Genomic DNA, 13,705 nt, shown 5'->3' on the forward strand with positions numbered 1-13,705 from the left:
TTTTTTTTTCAACACATTCCATTTTTCTGTTTCTTTTCAATGTTTTAATCCAATTACCAGCCCGGTAAACAAGCATTTGCCACATCTACAGTAGAGGCACTGAACTGTGAATAGAAGTGATTTCTGATTACAGACAGGCTAATTTTCAAGGGACAAGAGGAACAAAATGCAGTGAACTGAATAAAAGAATAATGGAAAATACCTTGTTAGGTGACATATGGCACAGATTTAGAGCCACAGATCAGAAAGGAAAAAGTTACTTAATCCTAAAATACATATGCATTGCATGGATCATAGTTATGATCTGGATCATGTATGATCTCTTGGTTATGAGAGGAAAGATATTTTACACATTTTATTGTTCAGCAGTGTTCATTAATATTAGGATTAGCCTCTCTAATTGAGAGGGTGGCAAAAAAAACAGTTCAGAGCCTGTCAAGCCCCAGAGTTTTGTAAAGAGAGCCAAAGGCAGAGGCCATTAGGCAAGAGTGTCTCCAGAGATCTGGAGTTTCTTTTTCCTTCTCCCTCTTTCTTGTCCCCTTTCTCCACCTCTTTTTATAATTTCTACCTCCATGGCCTCCTACTCTTACCAAACCAAACCAAACAAACAACAACAAAGAAAAAAACCCTCTCAAACTTTCTGTACCTAGAGGAATGATTAATAGCATCTTGGGGACTTATCCATGTTGTGATTTTTCACACATTGCATGGCATTCATGCCTTGGGCTAAAGGGAGAAAGTAGTGAATAGAGAATTATGATTGTTTTAGTATGATCCAACAGACGGGTGAACATTCTAGGTAGTAATAGTACGTTCACAGGTCTGCCTAAGCCGTGGGGGTCTCAATGCAAAGTGGGTTTCTCCTCCATGAATGTGAGGGCTGACCATGATTACTTATTGGAGTCAGAGTCAAAACAAAGTGAATCTAGAAACTCGATGCAGATGCTTCTTACCAGTCTCACCAGGAATATGAATGATAGAGGGGATGGGAATGGAAAGCCCTTTATATTGGCAGAGGGTTAGGTAAAATAAAAGTCACAAATAATGAGTGCTTTGTCAAATTAGGCCACCTTCCATCACAAGAATAGAACGTCTTGCTTTGAAGCTCCGAAATCAGAGAAACAACATTCATGGGCTTCTGAATCTTCAAGAAAACTAGCAGGCACCTAATATTCATAGCACTGGAAGCTACTTCAATGAGCCTTTAACCACTGTGAGTTAAGATTCCTACCTACTGATGAATTCTCTTTGGTCACAGCAAAGCTAACAAAAGGCAGGAGGCTAAACACAAATGACCACTGGAGACCAAAATATCAATCTCTTAGGAGAAAAGAAGAGGTTGAGAGGGTTTTCAGAACAAACGGAATGCAGCAGTGGAAAGCAGATCAACTCTTAATTTGCTCAGTGCAACGCATGGATTTGATGATCCTTTGGGGGAAGGGGTGTCCAGAGGTAGATAGATCAGCTCAAATTTTGGCCCTGCACTCCGCTTCTCAGAGGCCAAAAGAAACTAGATCAAACACCTGTCTTCTGATGGTTTTATGCAGTACAGTCTGATTCTACTTAGCAATGCAGCTTAACACATTTCTTTCCATTCTTTAGGCAAACATTGAATCATAAAACTTTGCACAGTATTTAAAAGACATTTAGCTGCCAAATTATGAATAAAATGGGTGATTTAGACACTGGAATCCAAAGCCTGATGTCACTTTTATCATCCCATTTCATTATATACTATAAAATGCAGAGCTGTAACTTATAATGACAATGACAATCACACACAATATATTCTGTAGATTTACTTCTAATGCTAACAGACTGTGTTTTAGACAGACTGTACAGTCCATATACATCTAACACACAGGACTTTTGACTTTAGTTTCAGTGGTTTTATAAGATGTCTCATGGGGCCCTGGGTGGCTCAGTCAGTTAAGCATCTGGCTCTTGATTTTGGCTCAGATCATGATCTCACCATTCATGAGATCAGGCCCTGAGTCTGGCTCTGCACTGACAGTGTGGAAGCTGATTGAAATTCTCTCTCCCTCTCTCTCTGCCCCTACCCCACTTATGTCCTCCCTCTCTCTCTCTCTCCCTCTCTCTCTCCTTCTCTCTCCCTCTCACTTTTTTTCTCTGTCTCTCTCAAAATAGATAAACATTTAAAAAAGAACACTTAAAAAAGAAGAAGAAAAGATGTTTCAGGTGCCAAGACCTAAAAAAATTAGCTGATGTTCATTTGAATCCTGACTTGATTGGAGACGGACTTTATAGCCCAGGACCCCTACTGATGAAACAGAAGACTGTTCTGGGTGTGAATATGAAAATAGTCTGTTTCCTAGTAGACCATGGACATTTGCATGAGTCGGGTAAAGAGTAAAGTGAGCCTTCAGTAAATAAAAACTGACATGTAGAAGGTGAACGATCTAGCTTGGTTTTCTACATTGATCAAACTCATTGAATAAATGCTTAACAGTCCTCTCCCTACTGGGGAGGGGAAGAATGGGAGGAAAGAGTCCAGTTCAGAATGGTAGTGGCAGGGCAGGGACTAGGTTGCCTTCTGTAGTCTTTTGCACCCACAAGCTGTTCCAGTAGTCCATGCAAACCATGGTTACATTTTCAGGACCTCGCTGAATGATGTGATGGGGAATTTTATCTACAATCCCTCTGTCAACATGGGGATAATATTGTGGAAGTTTAGACTTGCTTCTTCATTGGCAATTTGTTGATAAGATGGAGGGAGCGTTTCGCTTCGCATGGCCCTATGCTATTTGCTGATTAGCTGGAAAAGAGTTTGGAGCTGCCCCCATGGAAGAGTAAATCAGTTAGTGTTAACAGAAAAACTAGTTGCTAAAGAAACCTTAACTTTCTGTGTGTGGTGGTGGGGCGGGGGGGGGGGGGAGGTGCACACACATATGGGTATCACAACCTCTTGTTAACTCATCCCTTCTCCGATTAAGCAGAGCAAACTCCCCATCACGTTATCAGGGTTGGTCCATCCTCCCATGACTGGCCCCATGATGTGGCTTTCTCATCCTGTATTTGGGACCGTGTCTGCCCCAATTTCACATTCTTGACTACAGCTTGAATAATGGCCATCCTACCTAAATTCCTGACATCTGGTAATTGTGTAGTCCTTAACCCTTGTTTCAGAAACCTGTAGCATTCACTTCTCATCTATTTTGGTTCTGCTTTCTTGGGCCTGATTTATGCCTATTCCTTTTCCTGTGCTCAGCCCCATGAAAACACCCTGCGCTTAAACGCTGGGGTGCCTTTTCCATTTTGGTATTTTACAAAAGAGTCTCTTACAGAATCACTGCATATATCGGCATAGTTGCAAAGCACTGTGATGCTGTGGGCCTAAGCTGCTTTTTAAAGGATGCCCATAGACTATGCCCAAAAGGACTGCCAGAGAAATACTAAAGGTTAACTTTCCTCCACCTGAGATTTACTGCTGAAATTAGCAGAGCTCATTTGAGAGATAAATTTGCTCTTTAAAAATTTATTTCCTCTGCATTCATTTTCCCTTCCTATAAATGGGAACCTGGGATCTCATAAAACTAAATTAAAATTATCAAATACTATTGAACCAACCTAATGAAAATTTTAACCAAAAGTCATTGTAAATTAGGTATGCGCTATACTGAGAACACAAGCCCTTGTAAAGTAGATATTGTTCTTATGTAAACTCATGAATGGAGACTTTCTTGAATAAATTACTTCTTAATAACATCAGAAAGTCATTGGCTGGGTAAATATCTCCCTGGGGCATTCGCTGATATTCTGGAATTTAAATGTTCAATAGAACTTCATATTTGTCACCTTTACTAACGAGTTTTGCTTTATGAAATCATTATTAGCATGAAAAGGTTAAATTTTGTGTCTTATTTCTAGAATTCATACCATTTAAAAGAGCTCAAGGGATTGAAATTTGTCTTGCTGGAATGCAACATTTACATAATTTCTCTTACCCCAACATTTTCTCTCCCCCATCCACTGGCAGTTTGCTACCTGAAGCAGGAGGGAAACAAATGATCAGAACAGCTAGAATGTCTGGGAATTTCTGCCAAAAGGACCAGGTAGATTTCCTTCTCAAAGGACCAGATAGCAAAATTATTTCTTCCATTCTAACTTGTGGTTCAACATCTAAAACTTTTAGGGTTGTTCTTTCTAAGCCACATATTCCCGGCAAGGGCACCCATGGCTGCTACATTTATAAGGCTCCTGAACACATTTATCAAAACTCCCTGAGTTGTGAGAATTTGCTTTGTTGTGCTCACGCTGGGGTTTTTTATTTGGAGATATTTTCCCTGCATTTCTTTCATTTCAACATTTCAGCAGATATACTAATTGTTCTTTTCTCAAGATGAGAACAGTAGGCCCTGTAACTTCAGCGTGGGGAACCCTGTGAGGTAGGAGACAATATGCTCATTTATGATCAGACCGAACTGCTTTTCCACATAGAGAACAGAGAAGCAATGCCGTGAGATTTCAAAGATGTGTCCCGATGACCACACTCAGCAAGAGAGATGCCAATAGATTATCATCACTCCTCTTCTGTGCTGCCCAGATCCTGCCCAGACTCCCCCTGTTTGTGGCTAACTATTTTCCCAAATTTACTGCTGACTTTATATCAGCCAATAGGATATTTGCTGCATGTCCAGGATGGAGAAAGTCCAGGGTGCATTGCTCCCTGACAAGTAGGTATTCATGGCACCTTTATAATATTTATAGCGTCTAGCTTCCCTAAAAATTTAATCAATACCTTAAGACTAATCCATGATGCTATAATTGGTTATAAGAAAATGAACGGTCTCCTTTTGGAGGGCCATCATCTTTTATCACTTTTGCTATTTTAGGTCAAAAAAGTATATGGAATAAGATCATAACATGAAAAACCAAAACTAGTATGTGAATGTACTTCATATTACTGTGAAATGTTTTTTAACACATAGGCTAAAGATATTAACAAAAGTTGCTCAAGGATGGTTTTATGACCATGAATTTGCTCCTACGCAAATACCTAAGAAAGCCATGGAAATCACCATGACACAAGACAGATTTGCCAAGGACCCCAGATTAGTAAATAACTGAGTGTGTTCCCTAATGTCTGCAAAGAAAACCCTGTATTCAGCCAAAGATTTTAAACAGAAGTGAAAGTCGGTTCCACATTATGCTACAGATTCATTGAAATACATATATTCTAACAAAATTATCTCTATATACATATACATAACATTTTTCTACTGAATTTAAAATAAGATCAAATCAAATATGATTGAAATCAAATATGAAATCCCACAGAAAATATTTCCTGGGTTGATAATAATCCAAACACCAGACAGAGTCCCATGGCAGGAGTCAGAGTAGACAGGATTGAGAATGAGGTTTAAATAGTGACTAGCTCAGTGAGCGGGAGGTATGATGTGCACTTACAGTCTCTAGGACCCATGGTCTCTGATCGCTTCTGCAGTTTCTCCATCATTCCTCCAAATTCTGAATTCTTTCCACTTCTTCGTTACCCTCTGAGACATTATGGGTTTCCTCCATGGCAGAAGAGACTCTGACCTCACACTTGAAATTCCCAGAACCTTGTACCTTTGTAACTTGACCGGCTCGTTCCCGTGTCTGAGTGGCAGGTGTCACCCTCCAGGGTATGAGGTGCTCCAGTCTAAAATCCCCTTGTGCCTGAGGCTTGTGTTATACAAAGCATGTTTCCTGTCTTCCAATTCTGTCTTATTAAAATTATCTATGTATCTTTAAGCAAGAGTTATCCATCTCTATGCACAGCAGCACACTACATATGGTATACTGATTTGCCAAAATAAAAGTTGAAAACTGAGGGGTACCTGGGCGACTCCGTCGGTTAAGCATCTGACTTCGGCTCAGGTCATGATCTCATGATTCATGGGTCGGAACCCCACGTCAGACTCTGTGCTGACAGCTCAGAGCCTGGAGCCTGCTTTGAATTCTGTGTCTCCCTCTCTCTCTGCCCCTCCCCTGCTCATGCTCTGTCTCTGTCAAAATAATAAACATTTTTAAAAATGTCTTTAAAATAGAAGTAGAAAACTGAGTCAAGAATGTCCAACTGCACCCATCAGGTGCCCTGTCAGTGTGGATTGGTTGGCATTAGTTCAGATAAGACAGAACACCTGGAGACAAAAATTTCAGCTCAACCTCCTACCAGCTGTGTGTCCTTAAGAAAACTTGTTTTGTTGTTGTCTTAGTTTCTTTTTCAGAAAAAATGGAGAATTACAGTATTTCCTATCTCAACAGTGTGGTTTTATGGATTATGTAATAAAATATATTTAAGGTGCTTGGAATCATGACCAGGACGTGTTATTACAACATCTTGCCTTCGAACAAGGCAAAGAAATAGCCATCCACCTGGAGCTAGCATCCACTCTGGGTTTGGGAGGAAGTTGAGTATAAAAAATGATTGTAGGGCTTAATAAATAGCAAGACGGGAGTGACACCAGGGCCTGGGAATTGCCAACATGGTAGTGGTTGTTTATAAGATGTTTCTAACAGGACCAGGGTGTAGAGAATTGATGATGGATTGCCAAAGCAGCTGTTGGATGATAGCTGTCCACTGCAAAGAAAGAGGACCACAGGAAACCCATCTCATTAAGAATGCTCCAAAGCACTGCTTGGGGCATGTTAAGAACTAGGAGCTGTAGGGGTGCCTGGAAGGCTCAGTCGGTTGAGCGTCTGACTTTGGCTCAGGTCATGATCTTGCAGTTCGTGTGTTTGAGCCCTGTGTTGGGCCCTGTGCTGACACCCTGGAGCCTGGAGCGTGCTGTAGATTCTTTGTATCCCTCTGTCTCTGCCCCTCTCCCGCTTATTCTCTCTCTCTCTCTCTCTCTCTCTCTCTCTCTCTCAAAAATGAATAAACATTAAAAAAAATTTTTTAAAGAACTGGGAGCAGTATACAGACCAGCTCTGTAGGCATCCCTGAGGGCTGGCATGGTAACCACAAGCCCTGACATGACACCAGCCATATCATTTCATAGATCCTAGAAACTATCTAATAGAGGACGGTAAATCTACAGTGGAATACTCACTTTAACTGGAAAAAGGCCTTCAGGAGAAGATCTTAAGCCAATGGAATTGATTCACAGAGCTCAGAGTGGTAGAACAGTTCCACAAATCAGGCCACTTCTGTGACATTATGCAAATTAACTGACTTTTCTGCTATGTCATTAACAATACATATATCTCTCAGGATACACGGAGAGTTATATAAGAGACGTAAAGCAGGGTGTCTGGGTGGCTCAGTCGGTTGAGCATATGACTCTTGATCTCAGCTCCAGTCTTGGTCTTGGGGTCATGGGTTCATGCTCGACCCTGGGCTCTGCTCTCGGCTCTGCACTGGGCTCCACACTGGTTGAGAAGCCTACTTAAAAAAAAAAAAAGAGAGAGAGACAGACAGAGAGAAAGAGAGATAAAACTTATGGAAGTACTGAGCAAAGTCCTTAAGGCAAAGTAAATGATACACACCGTAACTTTTTTGTTGTTGTTGTTCTTCCTAATCCCATGTACCTGAAAAGAAGACCATATGCCTTTCTTAAAATTATGTATCCTTTAGTTTTCAGGACAATAGTCCAAATAGTGGAGGAGCATCCTCAATGAACTGTAGGTCTGGGGCTCTGGTCCAATAATGTGCTCATGCAGCAAACACATTCTGGGCTGAGCTGCTTCCTGACTGACTACTGTTTTATTTCCTTTCACTTTACAGAAAAGTCAGCAATGAAAGACTTCTCAAAGCATCCAACTATTTATTATCATAAGCAAACAGCAGAAGACAGTGCAAAAATTAAGGATCCATTTTCACACACGCCAACACGGAAGGAAGGGTTGTCTAGAGTCAGGCTTTTCAACAACACCCACATAGAGTCATCACCATCTTAACCATCACTCTCGATTATATAAGTCAGTAATGAATTCTGTCTTTGCTACTAGCCTACAGTGTGGCTTTTCGTAAATATATGTAACATGCTGGTAAATTTGTATATCTATTATATATACAACATCTGTATGGAATACATTATGTACTAGTAAATTAGTGTAGATACAGTATATATGCTATATGCATGTTATATAGTATATGAGATACATACTATAGTGTAATATGTATTATGTGCTATATACACTATGCACTAGGGTATTATATATACTAGTATATTATATATCTATTATATGCTATGGTAGAAATAAACTATATACTGCAGTGTGTATGTGTATGTATATACACTATTATATACACTATATCCCAAATACTATATATATTACTATATATACTATATACTATAGAATATATCTACTATTACTATAGTAAGATATGTATCTTGCTCTCAGATATATATATTATATATATATATATATATATATAATTAAGATATCTTAATTTTTTCAGAGTAAAATGCCTTACTTTATTCACAAAGATTTTTTTGATAAGAAAATATGATGGAAGATGCAAAGGATCCTTTGAGAAATTAAATATTATCCCAATTATGCTGCACATTATTTGTGTATAGACATACACACATACGTATATCAGACTTACCTAAGAAAATAATACATGTTTTGAAGACAACTCCAGTTAAGTTTTTTTCGATCATTAAACTATAATGATGATCATTCAATCAAGATAGGAGAAAATTTCTGGAAAACTTTAAGAGTTCGCTATAATTTACCAGTTCTTTTTTTAAAAACTATTTTTTAAGTTTATTTGTTTGAGAGAGAGAGAAAGAGAGAGAGAGAGTGGCAGAGGTGCAGAGAGAGGGGGAAAAAGAGAATCCCAAGAAGGCTCTACACCATCAGCTTATAGCCCAATGCAGGGCTTGAACCCACAACCACGAGATCATAACCTGAGTCTAAAGCCAAGAGTTGGACACTTAACCGACTGAGCCACCCAGGTGCCCCTAATTTACCAGCTCCTTGGTATCGTAACTGCTACTTAGTGTACCCGGGAGCCAGGCAGTGTGCTAGAGATGGGCACATCAGTGGTAAATGATTCATATGCAGCTATGTCCTTGTGGAAACAGACACTTAGACACCTAGTAAATAATGGCACAAACAGATATATAATTGCAAATTGTCTCAGCGCCTGTAATGGATAAGATCACAAGTAGATGCGAACTGGTCATTAAAATATTCCCTGAGGAAGTGACATTTGCTCCACTATCTGCAGGGTGATTTGTAGTCATCTAGAGAGACAGGGCGGGCTGGGGAATGGAGAGGAGGTGAGAGGTGAGGGTGACCTCTCATGCAGAGGAAGGAGGGACTGGTGTGGAGGAGGTTGTCTGAGGTCCACTGGATTGCATAGTTGGGGAACTGGAAGAAGCCCTGTGGAAGGTCGGGGGAGCTCCAGAAAATGAAGGAGCCGGGTTGCCACAGAAGGCTGGAATCTCCTGCGGCCTTGCCAACCTTCCCAAGGGTTTTGATCTCTATTCTAAGAGCCATTATAAACTGCTCCTGACTTTCAATTGGAGTGAAGAGATTTGCGCTTTCCAAATAACGGCGCTGGTGACTGATTAGAAGAAGAGAATGGTGTCACCAAAATATTTCCAGATTTCACACTCTTCTTACTTTCATCTTAGGGGAGACTGGTCTTATAGAGAGAAACTGCATCTCAGTAGTTAAATGTTGACATTTTAATAATTCCAGGAGAAATAAGAAAGCTCCAACCTCTACCTTAAACTGAAAATATGGCCCCTGCTAGATATCTGGAATCCCCAAACAAAAGATTTACTCCTTTTGCCTAAAGGCTTTATCCCTATTAAAATGCTAAAATAAAAATAAAATGAAATAACATAACATAAAACAAACGTGTGCTCTGAGAAGTAGCACATGAAGCCCATTTGTCCATTATACCTCAGTGTGGATCCATCATTCTCTTTCATAGGAAGAGGTTTTGTTTAGCAAGAGGTAGAAGAAAACCCACATATAGGAATATAGATGGGTAAAATGACCAACACCATGGAGAAAGGAAAGGGAGACCAAGGGAAAACCCAAAAACCAAATTCCCAGACTTCGCAATTTTATAATCTGATCGCTACCTTGTTTGAGAAAAATTTGCACGAAGCCCTAACTACCGAGTTCTGGCTTCATTCATTGCTTCTGCTGTCCCTCAACTCAAGGATGCGACCTTGATGTCTCCCTTTCTCCTGCCCCCATAAATAACAACCATGAAGCAAAAACTTAGCTTATCAGTGGCACTCAGGTAAAACAACTCATAAACGCTCCGAGTAGTGTTTGCAATTTTCCTGGAACTGAAAACATCAGGCTCCAGGTTTGAAGCCCCAGCCAGACGGGATGAAGGCAGACTTCAGGGAGCTGGTGCAGGAGGAGGGCCTTTGTGAGCCTTCTGCCACTGAAGACACTAATGCCGCTTCCCAACCTGCTCAGAAGGACTAGACAGACAAAACCCAAACACAGAATAAGATGCAAATATCCCCAGGAACTGGGACAAGTATGAGCCTCAGCTCCAAATGTCAATTACTGGAAGTCTCCAGAGCCTGGTTAAAAATAGATATGCAGGTTTCTTTGTTCCCATGTCAGAAAGGGTCATCCCATCCAATCAGATTCCCATCACCCTCTTTTCACCCAATAGCTGAGTTGTCAGCCGTTTGCAACTGTAAACCTTGGTGACGGCACTGTCACAGCGTCCAAATTAGCATGCGCCCTTTCAATTATATCCAAATACCACGGTCTCCAGGCTTTCACAGGGTGTGCATTATGTGGAGACACATGTGGACATACTACAGGTAAACACTGCTAGAACCAGGCTGTTTTCCCCCAAATAGCCTGTGCGAGTTCGTGCAGAGAGAGAGTAGGGGTGGGCTGGAGTTGCCAGCAGGCAAGCAAAGGCAGACCAGGAGGCAGGACGGGGTGGAGAGGAGGAGAGCCACATGCGATTTTCCATTTCAGCTGCCATCTCACTTAGGGACCTTTAGAAAGTCCCTCACACTGCAGTTTTCCTCTTGTCCATACTTAGGTGAATCCCTAGCTACCCACCTTTGCCCGAGAAATACTGTACAAATGAATTAGATTTAGTCTGAGTGACTCATGAACTTCTCCTGCTAAAAGTACTTAAACCTGCAGCCAACTCCAAATTAGACTCGGTAATTGAAGGAGCCGCAGTGCAGATATTCCCAAATAACAGACAATCCAGAAGTCATTTTGACTTGATTCTGGTATGCAATGTTTCAGTTTTGAGGGGAGCAGCGGGTTTGCTTCCCTAATTAGTTTGGGCTTAAGCCAGTGTTAAACTTGTATTCTCTTCCCTGAGCCTTGCCTGGCTCAAAACAGAAAGGTACGGAACAGGAAGGAGAGCCCCCAAAACGGACATTTTGCCACCGAAAGGGGAAGCATTCGTCCCAAAATGAACAATTTACAAATTCTCAATAAATCTGGGCTTCACTTCGGAGAGAGGAATGCTGGTGGTGTGCTTTTCGTTCTTGCCAGAAATTTTCTTTTCATCTGAGTCACTCCTTTATGGGTCTCTCACCTGTGAGTCTTTGGAATTTAGCCCTGCTGAGGAGCCCCCTCCCCAGCCCACCCCAACCCCTGCCAACCCAGAAGAATCACTGTAGCTGTGTCAGTGTTTGGGACAGCTTAACCGGGCTTATCACATCTCTGCCATAGGGACTTCTACAGATAAGCAGGCATTTTAAGAGCTAGCCCTCCCTCTAAAAAAAAGAAGAAAAAAAAAAAGATTCAGATCTGTTTGGGGGATGAACAGAATTTATTACAGCTCAAGTATACCTCCCTTTCAATACAAGCAATTGTATTCCCTTGACCCTTTTTTTCACATAAGTTTTCTTTCCCCAACTAGGTATAAAATGGAAGAGCCTATAGAACTGACTCCATTTCAGACCATTATGGTGCCTACCCAAAGGGCCATCCTGTTCTCCCTGACAGCTCTCAGCCATTCTGCTGTCCCCTGTGCGGCCCAGCGTCATCTTTTCAGAGCCCACAGGCCTTGGGAAGCGATGCCTTTTTCCTCCTCTGTCCTTGCCCTCTGGGTCCCCTTTGAATAACACTGAGCAAGTTCACAGTTCTTGCCGTGTACTGGGAACTGTTCTAAACCCTCGGTGTATATTAACTCATTTTATCACAACTCTATAGACGACGGTTTTATTATCCACATTTGACAGGTGAGGAGACCTGAGGAGAGAGATGTTAAGTAAATTTCAGTTCGCCGCACAGCTAGTAAGTGATGGGCTAAGAATTCAAACCCAGCATGCTGCTGCCCAGCTCGCCCTTCTAATCTATAGCGCCGCCTGACGGCCAGCCTGGCCCTACCCTACCCTGAGATCTACACTTCCCACGCTGAGGGTTCAGAAGGACACCGACTGTAACACTGAAGATAAAAGCATAGTTCTGCATGGGTCCTCTCAACTACGGTTTCTCGGTGGCTCTCAATCATCAATTAAGGCAGAATGTCTGCACGTGGGGAATGGAGTGTTTAAATAGCTCCCCAGGTGGTTCAGGACAGCCAGGGCTGAGAACCATTCATCAAGATTAATAGAAGGGAGAAGAGAAGGAGGTAACAGAAAATGATGGGTAATAAAAATCGAGGTGTGTTAGATTCCGAATCCCAACATTACCCCAGGGCCTGGGTCTTACTCCACACGTAAAAATGTGTAGCCCTTTCTCAGACAAGGGAGAATTGCATGTAATTAAGTTGGGCCTCCCTCTTTCTTGAAGGAAAAATCATAAAATCGTAATCAATACAGCAGTGTAATAGACTAGAAGGTTGGGCAAGAGAATGTATATGATGAGGTCTCTTCTGCCTCAAAAGATAGGTGATCGTAGAGAAAAATATTATAGCAACACTAAATGGCAACCATAAGATGGATTAAAATATCTTCTTACCTCTGTCCTCACTTTGCGTTTACAGTGGAACTCGATTCAGTACTTTGTAAGCTAGATAATTATTTGAAACCCCTGCAGTCCCAAAGCTATCTCTGAGCAAAGATTTAATGTCTGAGTTCTATGGTGAGATTTCTGATTACCAAGACTTCATCATCTTTATGAAACAAGCAACAATACATTTACTGATATACGGGACAGTTTTATCATAGACTGTTAAGTCTGAGCTACCATTGTCAAAACAAACGGATAAAGCATATTGTGTGATTTACTTTCCTTGATTTTTTTCTCTCTGTTTGCATACCCACTCATCTGCAAAATTTGGTAATTCACAATGGGGCTCTCTGTCATTAGTCTGAATTAGTAAGTTTCTACTGTATTTTAGAAATCAAATTGAAGTCCTCAGGAGGTTGAAATACTCGAAATTATCTAAATGATTTTCATTATTGTAGCTCAGATTTTTATTAAACATGTTATTACTTTTCAGAAATAATGAACAATAATATAATAATTAATAATCAAATATACATCAAGGGGTACTTTATTTCAAACTACAAAATTAAAAGGCTGATCATCAGCATTGTAGTGATGGAGTATAGTCTCTGGTATCTCTGTGAGATTTTTTTGTTGAAACGTTTGGGCTTAGTTAACTCTCAGGCAGGCACATTGCTATCTCTGTCATCTTGCCACCTGTCTCTGATGACCAGTGCATCGTGTCTACTGGCTCCCAGCACAGGCTCTTATCCATAGAGAGAGAAGTTTTAATGGTGATCGCAGTATCTAATGGTAAAAGAGTACCAGCATTCCCGTTAAAGTGCCCTCCCAGCCCATC

The 13,705-nt window shown here is 41.0% G+C and overlaps 1 protein-coding gene across 2 annotated transcripts in view; it reads left to right on the forward strand.

Annotated features, from left to right (window-relative positions):
- Positions 1–13,705, forward strand: part of CELF2 (CUGBP Elav-like family member 2) — an 836,861-nt gene that overhangs the window by 203,019 nt on the left and 620,137 nt on the right. The window lies entirely within an intron of this gene.

Source organism: Leopardus geoffroyi, chromosome B4 (assembly GCF_018350155.1).
Source record: "Leopardus geoffroyi isolate Oge1 chromosome B4, O.geoffroyi_Oge1_pat1.0, whole genome shotgun sequence".
Classification (NCBI taxonomy): Eukaryota; Metazoa; Chordata; class Mammalia; order Carnivora; family Felidae; genus Leopardus; species Leopardus geoffroyi.